The sequence below is a fragment of the Ostrea edulis genome, chromosome 1, assembly GCF_947568905.1.
Source record: "Ostrea edulis chromosome 1, xbOstEdul1.1, whole genome shotgun sequence".
Classification (NCBI taxonomy): domain Eukaryota; kingdom Metazoa; phylum Mollusca; class Bivalvia; order Ostreida; family Ostreidae; genus Ostrea; species Ostrea edulis.
In genome coordinates, this window is record NC_079164.1 from 46961871 (window position 1) to 46967086 (window position 5216).

Here is a 5216-nt window from a genome sequence, read left to right on the forward strand (position 1 = left end):
TTTTGAGATTTCACTCGTCGATATGAAGAAGGAAATCTCAATACATTCACACTGAAAAGTGAAATCTCAATACATATATATGGAAATCTCAATACACCCACAATGAAGAGTGAAATCTCAATACATTCATATAGAAATCTCAATACACCCACAATGAAGAGTGAAATCTCAATAAATTCATATAGAAATCTCGATACACCCACAATGAAGAGTGAAATCTCAATACATTCATACTGAAGAGTGAATTCTCAATCATCCACATCGAGGAGTAGATTCTCAATAGATTCGTGAATTCTCAATACATTCATATTGAAGAGTGAATTCTCAATACATTCATACTGAAGAGTGAATTCTCAATCATCCACATCGAGGAGTAGATTCTCAATACATTCATATTGAATTGAAGTTTGGAGCATATACTTGCCGTTACTTATCATACATTAGAGATGTGACAATATATGTACAAAATGTCCACACAAAAAACACGGGCTCAACTTCTTCACATACTCGGTTTGATCAAGTTATCATAAAGTTTATCATCGTGTAACAACATACAATATCACTAAATCAACTGCATATTTATCGATACTGTGTTGAACTCTCATTATCATTTGGACATTGTACTCATTGGTATTTACATCATTAAAACTTCCGTACTGAGAAAGTATACGATTTCTCTTAAGATTGCAGGTACACTTAAAATGACAGTAACTGCTTCAATTAAGCGAGCGGACTAGGCAGTCATGGAAAACACAGCAAAAAACTGTAATCTTTGTCGAGAAACGAATTTGGGCTTGTACGTTCTTCCTTGTCGTCACTCGCATTGTCTGAAATGTATACAAAGACAGAGAACGGACAGAAAAACCCTGGAGTGTGGAGTGTGTCATTCCAAGTACAACATTTCGCACGACAGTCTGGATGCATCTTCTGATGAAAGTACAACGTGCATATCTACTCTCCAGATTATCTGTCTTCTGGAGACTACTTCTAAATCAGAGATTTGGTGCTGCATCTGCGGAAAATATATTGTTAACTGTTATCATGGTGGTCATCAAGTTAAAAAAACTTACTCCGACTGCCTTGATTCAAACGTTCAAGGATGCCATTCCGATGTTTCCTTCACGAAAAATTCAAATTTGCCCGAGGAAAATGAAGTTTCGATAACATTTGAGACACCTCCATCTTCGTTGGATTTCGAGTCTACAGATCTAACGGATCCTACTTTTTCGTCCGATTTTTACAGCAGTGTCAATTTGGATAGATGCACTGAACATGGCTACCCTTTGACAAACTTCTGTTTTTGTCATACAATGCTGAGCTGTCCGGAGTGCACAAGTTTGCACCACAAACAATGCAACACATCAGACATTCATGAAGCAGCTACGAAAATCCCAACCGAGCCACAAATAAACAAACTTCAAAACAACCTTCTCTATTTCACCGACATTCAAGAAGGTCTCATCTGTGAAATGGAGGGGAATAACACCGAGGTTAACAAGGAAAAGGAGAGGATATGGATAACTTTTAAGGAATTTAAATCTGCTGTTCAGGAAAAAATAGCTCAACTTGAAGACAGTGTCAAATCGCAAATACAAGATACAATCGGCCAGCAAGAGCAATTACAAAGCGATATAGATCATCTTAAAGAAAGACACGAGGTCTTGAAAAATACTACAGCGCAGCTGCAAGCTATATCATCAGGCACTGCTGAAAATCTTCAGACGTACTGTCATGTGAAAGCAAAACTCGAAGAACAAAAAGATTTCTTTAAATTCAGACGGCAACAAATGTCAAAAATAAGCATGAACAGTACAAAATATGAGGAACTGGTCGATTTTCTGAAACAAATACCTGAATTGATTAAAGTAGAGAATTATAAAGTTAAACCAGAGAGTCTGAAGAAAATGAAATGCGCAGAAAAACTTCAGGTGAGGCGGTGGACCCACACTGCACGACCACGTGTTACCGGTATGTGCTTTCTAGGAGATACCCTCGTCATATGTGACAACACTAGACATCGAATATTTACAATCAGTGGTTCACAAGTGTGGTACTGTGTGAAGCTCCAACATTCTTCATGGGATGTTACTGCAATTGGAGAACAAAAAATCGCAGTATCTACCACATCAGGTATCCAGATGGTGGATTTCAAGTACTTGCCAAATAAAGAGCTGGGGCTTCCGGTCTTTCTACCGACAGCATTCCCATGCTTTGGGGTGTGTTATTTTGAGGAAAATTTGTACATCGCAAGTAACTCTCATATTTACAAGCTAAGCCTTGATGGCAGTCGGCATCAAAGTATTAAATGCCAGGGTTTGTCCGTGCAGTCAGTCTGTGTCCAAGATACTAATTGCATTTATTATACAGACACAAACTCCGATCGTTTGTTTTGTATGGATTCCAAAGGTAAAACACTGAACGAGTTTACGTCCGTTTTTATGAGAGCTCCCAGAGGAATCGCTATAGGTCCCAGCACAGATATAATGGTAGTTAACTCGTTTTCAAACACTGTTTTACGTTTCACTAAAGATGGATTGCTGGTGGAGTCCACTGAACTGAAGGGACGTCAAGACCAGGAAGAGGACGGACCTCACGCCATCTGTTACTACAAAGATACATGTGCAATTGCTGCGGGACAATTTATATATAAATGTCATTTTGTTTAAAACAACTTTGTAACCGCTTAATGCAAGCAAACATAGGTCTTGGCAGGGGCAGTTCACAATAGACAATGAATAATACGTAATATAATTCTAATAATATTTCGTGTATTGACTGTTCTGCTGGACATGTACATATAATGCTGAATGGAAGAATCTGTTAAGATTTATCCGGTGAATGAATATGGTCTGCGCTGATTTAGATTAATTGCCCATTTATGACCATCGATTTCTCCTTGGCTTTTTCAGTCACTAAAAGATTCTATTTCATCCAGTGGATACAATTAGGTCTGTTGTGGTTTAAATCAATTCAAATGCTATTGCATACATCATTAATTAACCTGAAATACATTTAAGCAAAACTTACTGGAAAATGATTTATTGTGATTTTCTTTTTTTTTTTGGTTTTTTTTTTTTGGACAAAAATTATAATATCTGAAGCATGAATTTATGAATCAGTTTCGCTTTCAGTTACACATGTTGACTTGTCAAATATTTGCTGAATATCATACAGCACTGTTTGATAAAATGCTATTTTTGATAAGTTAACTGAGTATCTAGGGCACACAATGAAAAGCAATTGGTACGAATCGCTGCAATGTCAGATAAATAGTGTACATCAAAATTCAGCAAATATTTAATACTCAAGCAACATTTTTACACTGTTTTACTTTATTTATTTTATATTATATTATTGAAAATAAATAGTAAAGACAAACTAACAACTCAACTTTATGACAAACGGGATTACTTTAGCTTCTCCATCGTCAACTTCCCATATCTATTCCATTATCACCTGCATATGGTTTTTATATATCTCAAGTGATTCCATATGCAAGAACTTGTTCTGTGTATGACCATTTTTTTTTTTAACTCACCTGAGCTGAAAGATCAAGTGAGCTTTCTTGATTGCCTGTTGTACGTCGTCTGGTCATCTGTAAACTTTTTACATTTTCGACTTCTTCTCCAGAACCACTGGGCCAACTTCAACCTAACTTAACAAAAAGCATCTTTGGGTGAAGGGCTTCCAAGTTTGTTCATATGAAGGGCCATGTACCGTTCAAAGGGGAGATAATCACAAAAATGCAAAAATAGGGTGGAGTCATTTAAAAATCTTCTCAAGAACCACTGGGCCAGAAGAGCTGAAATTTACATGAAAGTTTCCAGATATAATGCAGATTCAAGTTTGTTAAAATCATAACCCTAGAGGGAAGGATGATGCCACAATAAGGAATTAAAATTTTACATGCCAATATATAGGTAAAATCTTTAAAAATCTTCTCAAGAACTACTGGGCCAGGAAAATAGATTTACATGAAAGCTTTCCGACTTCTGCAGATTCAAGTTTGTTAAAATCATGACCCCGGGGGTAGGATGGGGCCACAATAGGGAATCAAAGTTTTACATACAAATATATAGGAAAAATCTTTCAAAATCTCCTTCTCAAGAACCATTGGGCCAGAAGTTAACATTTACATGAAAGCTTCCTGACATGGTGCAAATTCGAGTTTGTTAAAATTATAGTCCCCAGGGGTAGGGTGGGGCCACAATAGGGATAAAAGTTTTACATGCGAATATATACAAGGGAAAATCAATATAGGTCAAGGTGACTCAGGTGAGTGATGTGGCCCATGGGCCTCTTGTCAAATCGAGGCAGGCTACTGACAAACAAGTTGATGTTACAGGGGTTTCGACAGTATACTTTAAAGTCAGCATTTCGCAAATTCTATGGTCGTTATAATGATCTAATTTGCCAATACAACCTATCTTGGGGTCAAATGCTGTCTGAAGTGTTTCATACCGATTGTTAAGCCATTCTTGGCACACTGATTTTGACTACGGATTGCTCTTGTTTACCTGATCAAGGTATAGGGCTCACATCGGGTGTGACCGGTCGACAGGGGATGCTTACTCCTTCTACGCACCTGATCCCACCTCTGGTATATCCAGGAGTCTGTGTTTGCCCAACTCTCTATTTTGTATTCCTTAAAGGAGTTATGAGATTGATCACTGTTCATTATCTTCACCTTTTACTGTGTAGTTGATTAAATATATGCCTGAGAGAACCAAAAAGGACTGGGAAAGGGAAAAGCCCTGTCATATAACTACACTCTGAAGAATCCACCGAAATGCGGTCACTTTTAAGGGGGAATAACACACCAAAGATGATATGAATGAAAAGTAGAGAATATGTACAATAATAATTTGAAATTTGAAAACTTTCAAATTTACTTTATTTAGCCAAAATATGCAGTTTTAATAAAAAGTAATATAAAGAAAATTTAAAACCCTTGCTGGACTCAAACCCACAATCTACAGAACAGCAGTCGACATGTTAACTGACTGAGATACCCAGTTAGGCGATCAAATTTAAAAGGAATATATAAATATTGCTGATATTTATATTTTCATTTTTTACAAGAAAGTCAGTCATTATGAAGTTGTAGTATACCTCCTTAACCAAGAGATAAAGAGAATTATGATCCAAGTCAAGGGCCACCTCCCTGGAAAAAAATCATTCAAAAACATCATCCTGTGTTTACAGAATAAAGTAAG